The sequence below is a fragment of the Triturus cristatus genome, chromosome 1_2, assembly GCF_964204655.1.
Source record: "Triturus cristatus chromosome 1_2, aTriCri1.1, whole genome shotgun sequence".
Taxonomy (NCBI): Eukaryota; Metazoa; Chordata; class Amphibia; order Caudata; family Salamandridae; genus Triturus; species Triturus cristatus.
In genome coordinates, this window is record NC_140580.1 from 797069915 (window position 1) to 797084943 (window position 15029).

Here is a 15029-nt window from a genome sequence, read left to right on the forward strand (position 1 = left end):
GCACCCACACTCTCTACCCTACACCCCACAAATCCTTTTGGACTTGGCACCTCAGGAGGTGCGACAGGAGGTTTTTCCACGCCACCACCAGCAACTAGATTGACTTATAGGGATTTAGCACACCAACGTACACCCCAAAGAGCTAATGACAATATATTAAATGAGCCTCTTACAGATTGTAGATATGATCCAGTGCCAGGTAAACACGACAGAATATTGCTATCTTCAGTACGTTTACGACGAGCTGCAAACTATTTAATGACGTTACCAGGAATGGTTGAACATCTAGACAAAATATATCGCTTTGTCCAAACAGGGCAAGGTCCTGAAAGTATTGGCGAGGCCATGGAATACCAGAAAGTAGACATGCAAAAATTATTGTTACGCTTTTTCATAAACTGCTTGATCAGAAACAGAGATAGGCCTGAGGTAGATTCGGAGGAAATGCAAGTACTTACCAGATGGGGTCAGAATATAACAGACGGGAAACATGATAAACAGAAGTGTATAGAAGTCATGTGCCGAAGGATCAGAAAAGAAGTAGAACGAATACATGAAAGAAGAGTAGAAGCAGATAAAACTGAATCAGAGGAAGAGGAGGAGGAACAGTCAGAAATGAACACAGGACAATTAGAATTACCAGCTAGACAAACGATAGCTTATGCAGGAAAAGGAAGATCTTTTAATAAAACAATACGTCCGATACGTCCAGGATGTAACAGAATTTTTCAAACCGCTATATCGAATCCAAGGACTCCTGAACACTTATTCCAGGCTACTGATAAATTACTTCGAGAACGAAGGGGGTACCATGTGCTCGATTCTATGGATGAACAAGAATTAGCCAGGTCAGCAGTACAATGGGCTGACAGTCCTGAAAAATACAGTGATGATGCGCTAGCACACACGTTTCTGAATCTCGCCCCAGATGAACAGCGTTTAGCTAGTATATACATGATACAACATCTCCTTATATTATATAAAAGCCAACACTCCGATCCTGGTCCCCTACCTGATATATTGATAGAACTACTCATGAATAAATGGAGAGGTCTAGGTACCGATCTAATTAAAGTAATTCTAGAATACCGACATAGATATAGTGCCTTTTTGTGTCCAGAACATGATTCAGCTCCTTCCATGGAGAGAAAAACGTATTACATAGACAGACAGAATCCCTTACGCTAAGTGCACCCAGTCAGAAATGATGACAATACTTTTAGACGCGTGTTCGTGTACACGCCCATAACTAAAATAGAACTATTGGAAATGAAAAAATTAGTGCCCAGCCATGACAAAGATCCAGCAGGTTTTCACCGTGAACTAAAGGACATGTTACTCATGGGTGATTATACCTATCCTGACATTATGAAAATATTGAAAGTATTATTGCCTGCCGGTATTTATGAGAAACTCAAAGAAAAAGAATGGGAAGTGGGAGACCAAAAGATTGATTGGACCGCATTAGAAACCGAAGAAAATGCCCGAACTGCAGGCGTAGGGCTTGGGGACAAAACTAAAGCATTACCAGGATTATTAGTACAAGTATTGCCACGTTTATTAACTACGAAAAAGGAAGACTGGGGAGCAATCTCAGCTTGTAAACAGAAACCCGATGAAGACACTAGTGATTTTTATTCCCGATTTGAAAAATGCTTTGGTATTAATAGCGGCCTGAAAGCAAGTAGCGAGCCATATCCACACCTTTTTGTAACAAAACTAGTCGAGAATTCCCTGCCACAGGTTAAAAACAGAGTATTGAAAGTTGAGAGCACTTGGCAAGCTAACACTCCTTCGCAAATGTTACAAATGTTACAGTATCACCAGAATAGAATTAGAGAAGAACAAGAACACGAACAAAGACGTATGAAAGACACGAAAATGAAAATGCTCGTCGCTCAGTCAGTTCCAGCTGACGGTCATAAAAAGGGTGCGACACAGTCCAGTAATTCAGCGGTTCCCGTTAAAGGGACATCCAACTATTGTAAACAGCCAGGTCATTATATAAAGGATTGTGCAGTTCTGAAACATAATATCTCTACGGGTAAAACTAAGGAGAGACCACGTCCGCCTAGACAGGATCAGATCCAACAACAAGCACCTCAACATGTACAGCCTATGCCGGTTCCACAACAGACCGTAGTGATACCACAACCACAACTACAGCCTATTGCTGCAACACAAAACACGATACAACAGATGTACCAGTATGCACAAAATGACTATCCAGATTATCAGCGCTACACATGAAATAGCCTAGAGAGGGAAGTTGGCTTACCCCTTATTGAGGTTCCTGTAGATCAAGAGGGTCCTTATGTACAGAGTCAAGTGTTAGGGAAAGACAGAAAGTTTTTACTTGATACAGGGGCAAGCAGAACAACTATAAATCACGACGAAGTCCCAGGGGCACCCCTCTCAGGCTCACAAAATATTTCCCTTGGTTTTTCAGGAAAGCCTACTATTAACGAAGTATCGCAACCACTTGCATTTACAGTTGGTCCATTGACACGGACTACAGATCTATTGCTTACAAAATCATGCCCAGAAAACTTGTTAGGTATAAAAACATTGAAAGCTCTCGGAGCTATAATATGTTGTTCTCCGGACGGAGTACGACTATTTTTGCGTGACTTTAAAGGTCACTACGTGTCAAGAGACATGGATCACCGGTTACAGAATCTACCTGCACATTTATGGGCACAAGGCCCCACTGATGTAGGTTGTATGCACATTACACCATATCGAGTCACACTCAAAGCAGGAGTGGTATTGCCACGAATGCGACAATACAAGTTACCCCCAGATGCTGTAGTGGCTTTACTGCAAATCATTGACGAGCTCATTGCACAAGGAGTGGTTGTAGAAACCGACTCCAATGTATGTAATTCTCCAATCATTCCGATTCTTAAACGAACTGATCCAAAAGCACCCCCCGTATATCGATTAGTTATTGATCTGCGCGAATTGAATAAATGCATTGTACCACAATATCCCGTGGTCCCAGATATCTCTTCATTACTGACAGCTATTGATTCAGAGGCAACGTTCTTTACTGTAATTGACCTCAAGAACGCCTTCTTTAGCGTCCCAATCGATCCGGAAAGTCAATATTTGTTCGGATTTAGTTTAAATGGACGAAGTTTTAAATTCGCACGCGCACCTCAAGGATTTACAGAAAGTCCTAGCATCTACAGCCAAGCACTGAAAAGACAACTTGACAGTATCCACATGCCAGTTAACACTGCACTGCTTCAGTATGTCGATGATCTGCTGATCACCGCCCGAAGCGAACCCGAATGTGAAAAAGCATCACTGACGGTTTTACATTTTCTAGCCGACAAGGGGCACAAGGTGTCCCCTTCGAAGCTGCAATTCTGTGCCCAGCAAGTTGTGTACCTAGGGCACTTTCTGTCCAAATGGGGGAGACAGCTCACACCTGACCGCATCCAGTTAATTGTAAACATGCCACCACCCAAGACACAAAAGGAGGTACGGGCCTTCATAGGCCTCACTTCGTACTGCAGGCAGTGGATTCCCCAATACGCATTTCTAGCAAAACCACTCATTCAGTTGACAACCCAGGAGGCAGCGACATCGACTGTCCTCCCTTGGACTCCAGAACATACACAAGCTTTTGAAGACTTAAAGAAAGCTTTATGCCAAGCACCTGTTTTAGCGACACCATGTTACAGTAAGCCTTTTACACTCTTTGTTACAGAACGTGAAGGTACTGCCTTGTCAGTACTCACTCAGGAACAAGCAGGATCACACAAGCCATGTGCTTACTTTTCTAGCACATTAGATCCCGTAGCTCAAGCTCTTCCTGCGTGTCTGAAATCAGTTGCAGCGACAGCTCTAGCGATTAGACAAAGCGATTCCATAGTATTAGGACATCAATTGACAGTACAAGTACCACACGCAGTAGAGGTTCTCTTGAACCGGACACAAACACAACACTTGACTATAGCACGACTGACAGGTTACGAACTCACATTGTTTCAGCCACACATAGAAATCAGACGTTGTAGTACATTAAATCCTGCCACACTTTTGCCATTAAGTGGAACAGACCCACTGGCACATGATTGTATTGAAGTCATTACTATTAGGACGAAACCCAGACAAGACTTGACAGACGTCCCATTACCAGACCCAGACCTGACACTTTATGTGGATGGTTCATGTATGAGAACAAGTACAGGAGAGTTAGTGGCCGCTTATGCAGTCACGACAGACACCGAAGTCATTGAAACAAATTGTATTGACACATTATCAGCTCAAGCAGCAGAACTTATTGCTCTAACACAAGCCTGTATTCAAGCCAAGAATAGAAAAGTTAACATATACACAGATTCAAGTTATGCATTCGGAGTTGTACACGACTTCGGAGTCCTTTGGCGAGAGAGAGGTTATTTGACTTCTCACGGTGCCAACATTCAACACGGTCCCCTCATTCAAGCTCTGTTAGATGCAATACATCTGCCTACTTCAATATCTATCATGAAGTGTAAAGCCCATACAAAGGTCACCGATATTATTTCCCAGGGTAACGACCTAGCAGACCGAACAGCTAAGCAAACAGCACAAAATAGGACTCATGCAACTGACTTGACAAAGACAATAGTTCCGACACCGACACACTGCATGACAGTTAGGGATCCCGCCCTTGATGTAATTGACATACAGACACATGCTACACCAGAGGAAATAAAGAAATGGACGGAATTAGGAGGGATCCAAACAGATCAGGGATGGATGACGAAGGGAAAATCTATATGGTTTCTCCCCGACTCAATGGTCCAAGTTATCATTAACACAATACATAGTCCAGCACATCTAGGAGAAAAAGCTATGTTAGACAGTATTCAACACATTTGGTTTAACAAACACTTACGAGCTGCAGCCAAACAGAAAGTCCGAACTTGTATGATTTGTTGTCAGTTCAATCCAGGTAAAGGCGTACCTGTAGAGCAGGGTGGATTTCAACCTCCCGATCATCCTTTTGAAGTCCTCCAGATGGATTATATCCAGGTGGAACGATGTCGAGGATTCAAATATGTCCTCGTAGTTGTATGCGCTCTTTCCCGTTGGACAGAGGCATATCCCGTCTCAGATTACACTGCCCCGACTACTGCCAAACAATTAGTTCGTGAATTCTTCCCACGGTGTGGTTTGCCCCGTATCGTGTACTCAGATAATGGCCAGCTGTTCTCATCCGAGCTAATGAAACACATTTCACTCTTGTTAGGCTATCAATGGAAATTCCACTGTGTCCGACATCCCGAGGCAGCAGGTCTCGTGGAACGTCATAATCAGACCCTGAAAATTCGACTTTCAAAAATCTGTAGAGAGAAAGGCGTCGACTGGATAGTAGCCTTACCAGTTGCACTATTTTACATGAGAATGGTAGCACATTCTCGCACAGGGCTATCCCCGTACGAGGTGGTCTTCGGTAGGCCACCAAATATGTGGGGGACGCCTATACCTCGTAAAATAACTGATGTTGATTGTAATATGCTGACAGATTACCTTGCTTCCTTGATGTCTGCACTACAATCTTGCCGTTCACAGGTAGCTGCAGCCTTTCCCGACAACACCGAGGTAAAGCCCCATGAAGTGGTTCCTGGAGACCTAGTTTTCATACGAAACTTCGACAGGAGGAGCCCGTTGGAGCCTCGCTGGCATACACCAAAACTGGTACTTCTAACGACGAGGACAGCAGTAAAGGTCGAGGGTCGCAAGGGTTGGTTACACTCGAGCCATATCAAGAAATTTCATGGACTACCATCTGATCTGAACTCTCAGCCCTGCCCCCTTCCAGAGACTGATTCAAAACTCCCCCTGGTTGAAAAGACCGAATCTCAAAACTATAAACTGAAACTAAGGTCTAGCAAGTCAGACAATTCTATTGTTTAAGTCCTCTCCAAGGTGAATCGGTTGAATTAAGTCTTTGACATGTATCCTCTAGACCGAATTAGAGAGAGAAATAGACAGAAACAGCTCAAGAAACATGCATACTGTAAATCACTTCATAGTCACTGTATAGTGACATTGTTGATTATCTTTTTTCTAAGTCTTTTTATTATTGCTGCAAGTATACTGTTGCACATGTACTATCCTATTTTCAAGCGTGCTTATTCTGCTTACAATGTTACAGCCGAACATTCTTTTAGTGAACTACCTCCACATGAGTTGTCCTATAGATTTGCGCTGCGCAACAACACATTCATTAGTATGTTACCTCATTCCCATCAGACCAGCAATGCTACAAATTGTTGGATATGTGGCCGACTCCCTCCCTATCAGAAGTACAAAGGAGTTCTGCCTCTCTTTCCGTACCCGTTCACACACAATGGTTCCTGTGGAGCATGGTTTAGTTTGATTAACTCTTTAGATTCAAACACTGTAGTTTACCAGAGCAACTGGGTATGGGGAAACCTGAACTTAGTTTTGCTTAAAACCTGTTATCCTAACAAGGAGGGACTTCCCAAAAGAACAGGAACTGATCTAGAAAATGAAGTATATGGATTAGGTAATTTTACACTTAACCTCATGATTCTGAATGTTGAATCCGAAGCTGCACTAGTCTTGCCTGCCATGTCCGTATTACCAGTCAAAGGTGAATTATGTGTAAGAAAGAATGGTTCAGTACACCTGGGTCATAGTAAATGTACTACTGTGATCGAATTCAGTGATAAAGGCAAGTCTACATTTAGAGCTTCCCGTCACTCCTACTTCATATGTGGTCATACCGCATATATATGCCTACCTCTAGATTGGGATGGTACCTGTTGCATTGCATTCCTTCTGCCACCTGTTTTCCTAGCCCCTCCTGATTATCATAGAAATACCAATCTAGTGCACCATACACCCCAGAGAGATATCCCGATTGTTGACTACACCGAAACCGCATGGGAACAATATACAGACTTCAATAAAGGTCTCTTTCCTTACATAGGTGTTGTCTCAAACAGCAAACTGATACGTAGATTAACCAGAACCCTTGAAGCAGTAGTGAATGAAACTACCTCTGCCCTAGGCAACTTAACAGAGGAGCAGTCTGCGATGCGGATTGTTGTTCTCCAAAATCGTCTTGTCCTTGACGTCATCCTAGCCGATAGGGGCGGAGCTTGTAGGGTCATCGGATCAAGTTGCTGTGTTTTCATCCCAGAAAACGCGCCATCCGTATATAAAGCCATAACTCGTCTTCACAAGATTGCAAACCAGATACATCAGAATCCAGGCACCTGGACATGGTCCGGTTGGTTCTGGAGCGTGTTGTCAGCCTGGGGATGGAAAGTCCTATCCTTCCTAGGTATTGGCCTTCTCATAGTATTCAGTTGCTGCCTATGTCTACAATGTGGACCAGCGATTTGTGGCCTGTGTGCCACATCGTGTATTCCACGTTCAAGTTTTCATTCGAAATCACGGAAGAAGAAAGAAGAGCAAATGATGTTACATGAACAGATTGATGGATTCCTGAAGATCGATATTTCATGAAGGGTCCGTAGGGGACAAGGAGGGAATGAGGAAATATGAATTTTTATGGTCAATTGTGTCCCCTATCTTGACCCCAACGGCTCCATGTACATGCTACAAGTACATGTATGTTCCCTCCACTTCAAGCTATGAAGACGCAAATACAATTGTGTCCAACGTTAATATGTCCTCTTTCAGATCTGCCATGAATGGGTCAGATATTCCGTTCCTAAGTATGCCTTGCCACCGTCTTTATATGGTATACTTTTCACGTTTTCCAGCTCTGGCAAGGTAGGCCCTGAATTCTGCCATCGAGCTTTTCCTGCTTCTGCCTCTGAATGCTCCAGCCTGGACCTGCATCTGTATCCATGAACTTTGTCTTACTTCCTGCGCGGCTAACGGTGCCTAGCCCGGCCTGTTGCCTGCCAAAACTGTATTCAGCCTTCAAGTTATCTGCTCCGCTCCTCAAGAAATGCATTCCTGTCTAGTAGCTTAGGTAAACATCCCTCCAGCTGCAGAGCAAAGGGCCCGGCCTTACTGTCTCCGTGCAAGTAATTCATGACTTTCGTTACCATGGTAGGCCCATGCCCCCTCGCATCTCATGTAGACACTTAGACGCTTGTACACGCACTAGCAGTCAGTATAGAATAGACTCTGTCCGAAAAGACCTTTCCTTCCAGATAATATAGTTCCTTAAACACAAGATATTAGATATGATTTAGGATTAGGTTGTCCTGACATCCCAGACTTCTGTCTCCTCATGTAGGGCTAAATGTCAAGTTCCCTTCACCCTCTAGTTACACGTCAATCACACGTCATGCGGCTGCGCGCGCATCTCTGCCATGTATTTTTGCTGACTTTGCAGGATTCTCTTATGGATCCACCCACTTGTGTCATCATCATAATGACGTTTTTAGTATACGCCTCTATGCACGCCTATTGTAACGCCTTTTTCATTACGTATGTGTATTCTTATCAGCTGTTACGCCTCCTGCATCTGTCTTTACTGTAATGCATTTACTATATATATTATAACCTGTCAATAATGTATTGCTGATCCCTTCCTGAACCTTCGTGGTGACGGAACTCGATTGCCTGGTTCGAATCATCATCATTCCTTTGTAAGGAATAAATTCCCTATTATACCCTCGAATACCACGGATTCTGCCTCTTATTTTTACTGAGTTATTCGTATTGTATTTTACCGCATAAATTAAGTCTAGGTAATTTAAATTTACCACAGTGTTCTGGCCACTCCACTCTGGCAACCTCTGTATTTCTTTTTTTTACTTTTTGCTTTTCCAATAGACCCCTTATTTCTTGTATGCAGCTATTCAATTTGGAAATGCCATTCGCCATGCCACACATGGAACTCTAACTTAGTTTTTCACTCACCTCCCCTACATCTGGGCCAGTTGCAATCATGATCCCTTGTCATGGAAGCGACCCTTTCAGGCTCCTAGACACAATTAGGTTGTGTGACATAATATTTGCTAACTAGACACATACAAATATGTACAGTTTAAAAAAATAACGAATCCGAGTTATTTCTTTAAAAGCAAGATATTAATGATGTCCCTGTAGTTTTGAGAATAACTGTCCTCGTTTGAAATTAGATGTCAGGACTCTTTATGTACAATTTATAACACAGCTTTCTCACCTATGAAGGTTTTTAAAAATATACATTTCTAGAAGTTCTGTCTTTTCAACTATTTCTCAGGAACACACACATTATCACACCAAAGGTTTATAATTAATGTATTTTTGGTCAGACAGAGCGAGCCTGCATTAGGATCTATACTTATAGTGTGATTTTGGGCCTCATTTATGAGGCCCTATCATCATTATTGCGGAGCCGAAACATCACTTTTTTGACGTTCTGGTGGTGTAATGTGCCAATGGCATATTAATAAGTCCACGTAAAGCCACCTTACGTGGCTTTTCATGGTCTTATAAATATGTGCCCCTTTCGCACAGAAAACTGCGTGAAAGGGTCATTCCATGGGTGTTGCTGAGGGCGTTCCCAGCAATATCCATGGCTTTTTGACACTGCCCCAGGTTTACGAGAAATCGTAAGTCTGAGGCAGTGTCAAAAACGTACGGCTTCCTAGCGGAGGCGTAAGTGAGGCACAACGAGGACAAATATATTTATTTCTCTTAGTTTTTCCTCTTTGGATGTGTGCTAAGAAAAAGTCTCTTGTGTCGAACTCCTATAGTAAATTTGGGACTGCCCATAAGATCCCTCAGTGATGTCAGGATTATAATTAGGGCGTAGCATAAGTGCATCGTAAAAGGCAGTTAAGGGATTATATCAGCAGCCAATAAACACCCTACATTATCGTCATCATCAAATCTCCTTTAATCGATTTTAGAAAAAGGTCATAAAAGTGCAAATATAAAAAAGAGATACAGTAAAATATGCATACAAAATTCAATTCACAGTATTACAATTTCAGACACTACAGTTCCTGATCTCAAAAACAACAACATTAATATTTCATCTGATCTCCATGGATTTTCTGCTTTGGAATGCCATCTTAAGAAAACATCAAACATTAAAACAGATTTCGGGGCTATTTAGCAATTGAAGATTAATTAGTGATATCGTACATTGTCGAAAAGCAGACCTAATCAATAGAGGTTTAAGATATATTTGAAAGAATTTAACATAAAAGCCACAAAGGAACATAAAATGTAATAAAGACTGTTCCGACTTGTCATCGCACAGACGGGGGGAGTACTGTACGGCACATACCTTCAGTTCCATAAAAGTAAGTTAAACACCAAACCCTCCCAGACCTAAATCTGAATAAAAGGAATCTTTCCCAATTAGTTAGCTCTAGTGTTACATACATGACAATATTGTGTGTTGTAAACATTGTATAGTAATAACAGATAGTATGCTTCCTGGCAGTCTCCTGAAACCTCAAAGCAGTGACATACTCCAAACATCTAAGTTTAACCACATTTTTCGGTAGAATTGGTGATCAGAATAGGGGCGCTGAACACTTCTGGCAAGTCAATATCACCCAAAGTTTTACATAGATATCTCAGCCAAGGTATGGTAGAGCCTCTATCCACTTTCAGGCACTCTTCAATAATTGCCCTGTTTAAGCTAGCCTCCTTATTACTCTAGACACTAATCCATAACAAAAGGGGAGCTAAAATGAATGCAATCTATTATGTACACTCATTTTTGTTCGGAATGCAAAATAAAATTGGCGCTTGAGTGTGGGAGATTTAGCAATTTTCCTGAAAATTCTGTTCTTTTCCACCTGGATAAGGGCTGCGTTATAAAAACCCTCAGATCCCGGCTCCATAGGTGGCAGGAGGTACACATTGCATTTGGTAAATTATGAGAAAGGGGGAAATAGTAGCCCTACCATTCCTCTTAGCAAGATTAAAAATGGAGCCCGCTGCCCTCTGGAGTTTTGTGCATGCAGTATTTACTTGCAACTGCCAGGAATTGCTTCCATCAAAAGCCAGTCCTAGGTAACATACGTTATTACCTGTGCTTAGCTGCTTGTCACCCATGTCACCCAGATTTAATACTGGCACGACGTTCTTGTCTGGGCCAGATGCCATAATGTGTGACTTTGCAAAATTAGTTTTCAGATCTAGGTTTTTCATAAAAAAGAACAAAAGTGTCCACCAAATTGCAAAGGGCTCAAGGGGTTCTGGCCAGCAACACAGCATAGCTGTCATATAACAAAGCTGGCACGGCTAAATTAGCAATTGTTTGTACATCCTTGGTAGGGCCTAATAAGGGTACATTCAAATCATTAATATGTAAGATGAAAAGTAAGGGTGCTTACACACACACCTGGTGCACTCCACTGGACAAGGGAAAGGTATCTGAAAGTTTGCCTAATTGACCATACTGGACCTTTGCACTTACATTTTCATGGTGATCATATAAAAAGTTTACCAACGCAATATTCAACCCTAACTTAATTAGCATCAGCCAAAGTTGAATTCTAATTACACAATCAAAAGCGGTGCAAAGATCCATGAAGGCTAGGTACAGTGGACAATGCCTGGTGAAAGTATACTTATATACTATCAACTTACGTTCAGGCACTGATCCACTGTGCCCAACCCCGGATGGAAACCATATTGACAGTTAGTTAAACCACTGTTATCTACAGCCCAAATCTGCAGCCGGTTAAAAAATAACTCTTCCCAGTATCTTTATGGAGCTATCCACCAAAGAGATAGGTCTGTAGCAAGTAGGTGACCCCCATCACATTTTTTTTTTTAAATAGGCACTATTGTAGATAAGGACAACAACTCGATGATAATGGAACTTAATGACTTATTAAAAAGATTTGTAAGTAATGGGCTCCAAAGTTCAGGATCACATTCATACAGATCCATGAGGATCCTATCAGGTCCCGTTGCCTTACTGCCAGCATTTGCTTGTATAGCATCTGCAACTTCACTGGTGGTAAACTCTAATAAAATAGGTTCAGAAGAAGAGATAAAGAGCTGTTTTAATAAAGCCTCTTTCTCAACATCCCTTTCTAAATAGTAGATACAAGGAAAATGCTCGACCCAGTCCTGGCCTGTATTATTACAAATCAAAAGAAAGTTCAAAGGTGCATTTTGCAAGGAGAACCTATTTACAGTCTCCCTGAAAATCTTACTGCACTTTTGCACCACTGCCAATTCTTTCATCTCCCAATCTTTGGAAAACAGTAGGCATTTCCTTTCTTTTATAGTAGTTCTATAAAACTTTCTAGCCTCCTTGATCACCACAACATTTCTAGTTGAACTAGCTAATACTTTTTTGAGATGGCGATTGAGGGCAGAACATTTCCCATCAAACCGCCATGGCTTTTCGGACACAGATATCAGAGGTTTCAGGAAAGCATTCTTGATTATAACACATATTTGATGATAACAATGGGATAACTCATCCCTAGATCCTACAGCTAGACAAACCAAAAAAAGTGCTAGATTCTTCGTCAATAGACCTAGTAAAGTAGCCGAGGGATCTTTTATATGCCAGACTAGCCTCAAGCCATCATTAGAATGTTTATTTAAACCATTGTCCATTAATGGTCTTTTGACCCTAGATAATAGAAAAGCTCCTTTGATAACAAGAACATTATAATCACTCCTCTGTGTTTCAATTATAGTGCCCTGTCTTAACCACTGCAAAAAATATTTTATCCAATTCATAATCAATAGTAGACACATGCACCCTTCCTTTATATGTAGGTTCAGCTCAAAATACTCCCATGAAAATTACTAATCACATCTTCTAGATCCATTTGGGCAGCTAAATCCCTCAATGCCAGTCCCCTGGTATCACTCAAAACAGTATCAGTAGCAGTGCAACACAAGTCCGCACCATCTATTTCGCTTCCCATTTTTGCATTAAAATCCTTGGCAGAGACACATTTTCTATTCCCTGTGTTTTTAAATCTGCAATTAAATCAAATAATTCATGAAATAGACTCATATAGGACATTGAGAAATCATTATTGTATAAAATTGACCAAGGGAAAACTAAGAAAAACTTCTTGTGTCTTTAATTAACAAGGCCTGATATGCTGGGCTACCCGTGTTTACAGTAGATATTTTGAAACGTAAATTAAGCTTCATCCATATGGCAATACCGCCTTTAGCTCCCCCATAAGAAGGGGCAGCAGCAGGGCAGGAGTAGCATGAGAAACCATTACAGTTTACACCCTTCATGAATGCCATGCTGCTGATGAAAAAGTTGCCATCATATAACAATTGTTTTCCCATTTCAGATCTTCAAAACAGATCTCTGATGAGTGATAATGGATCATAATATGCACCTTAGTTTTACAAGCAACAGGAGTGTGCATATGAGGAACTGCTAGGCAATTATTCATACTGACAAAAATGTTTTAAGCGTTAAGGTTTTCAACAGGCGCCAACTGCCCACACAAACTCTTTCAATTCCCCAGGAACTACACAATCCATCACTATCAACTCCCTTTTACACTGTGTAAACTTTGCCTTCTTCTTCCAAGTATTCGCTCTAAATGACTGGCAGTAAAAAGAGAAATTAAGTACACAAGTCAAATATAATACCCACCACCTTAAATCTGTGCAATTTAACAATCTGAACAATAAACACCGTCATATGTGTATGGCAATAAATCTTGGGGCGATTGAAAGGTTTCGGTCCCAACATCTCACAATACACTAGTAGTATATTTCTGAAGATAGTATCATATTCTTTGTAGTTTCTCACCTAGGGTTTTTTTTACCATTTCTCAACAACACACATTATCCCATCAAAGATTTATAATTACCTTGATAACGCAAACCAAGTTGACCAAGCCTATTGGTTTGTACAATTAGAAACAGACTAGAAAACCATTGGGGATAGATTTATGAGATTGGCACGCAGTGCAGAGCAGCAAGCCACCTTCCTGCGCTGTGCTGCACTGCCTGTCATGGTAAGGGCAGGAATGTGCTGTATTGAAAAGAATACAGTGCATTCCTGCCTTTTTCCCATGCACTGGTGCCACATTTGGCTGCTTAGCACCAACGTAGGAAGCCTGCGTTGTAAGGTGGATCTTTTTTTGCAGGAAGGGGCACATTTCTGCACAAGAACAAACCCATGGGGCATTTTCCTCTTTCTATGTGTGCTGAAAAATGTAGCACACTTAGAAAGAGGTAAGTTGGAGGAGGAATAGAGATATTTCTCCGTGTTACATCTCACCCGGGGAGGCATAGGTTTTCAGTGCATTCCCACATCTGCCACTTCTGCTAAATCTGGGAAAGCATCAAAATCCATGGATGTTGTGTGGGAACACCGACAGAACATCCATTGAGTCCCTCTCTGACACAGAGTGAGGCAATGCAGTGATTTACGTTGTGTTGCTTTACTCGAGAATTAAGAAGTCACTCAGGGCCACGCAAGGTGGGCTTGTATGGCTTCATAATCCTCCTTTTTGAGTTGCGTTGCTCCTGCACATTGTGTTTGTGCAAGAGCAATGCACCAGGGCTCATAAATATGCCCCTCGATGTGCACTCTTAGATTAATAGATTGATAAACAGCACTGATCTAAAAGTTGTGGGATGTTTATGGTGATCTGAGATCACATTTGTGGCAGATCATCATAATTCTATCAAGATGCATCGACTAGACCATCGCTTTCACATTGTGACACAGATAACAAAAAGACTCATTAGTTTTACTTGATGCTTAAAAGGCATTTGACAGAGTAATCATGCCTTTGAATATACCAAAGACAACTGTGAAAGTTTGACTGTAGTATAACAGATTAAATATATTTGGAAAACCAATGACATGCCTAACTTGTCATATCTTTCACGAGTTTAACACATTGCTTTAGTAAAGACTCATATGTCAGATGGATTTCATAGAGCTTGACACTTGAGTTAACCCTACAAAACACATGCAAGGAGACAATAAAGATGGGTCCATTCAAGACCCTTGCTAAGAGCACTTGCCTATTACACTTGTTAAGGTTGTAAGTGGAAAACCGGTAAAACATTCTGTAGTCTGATGATGCCTGACTTGGCATTTATCAGGATCATTA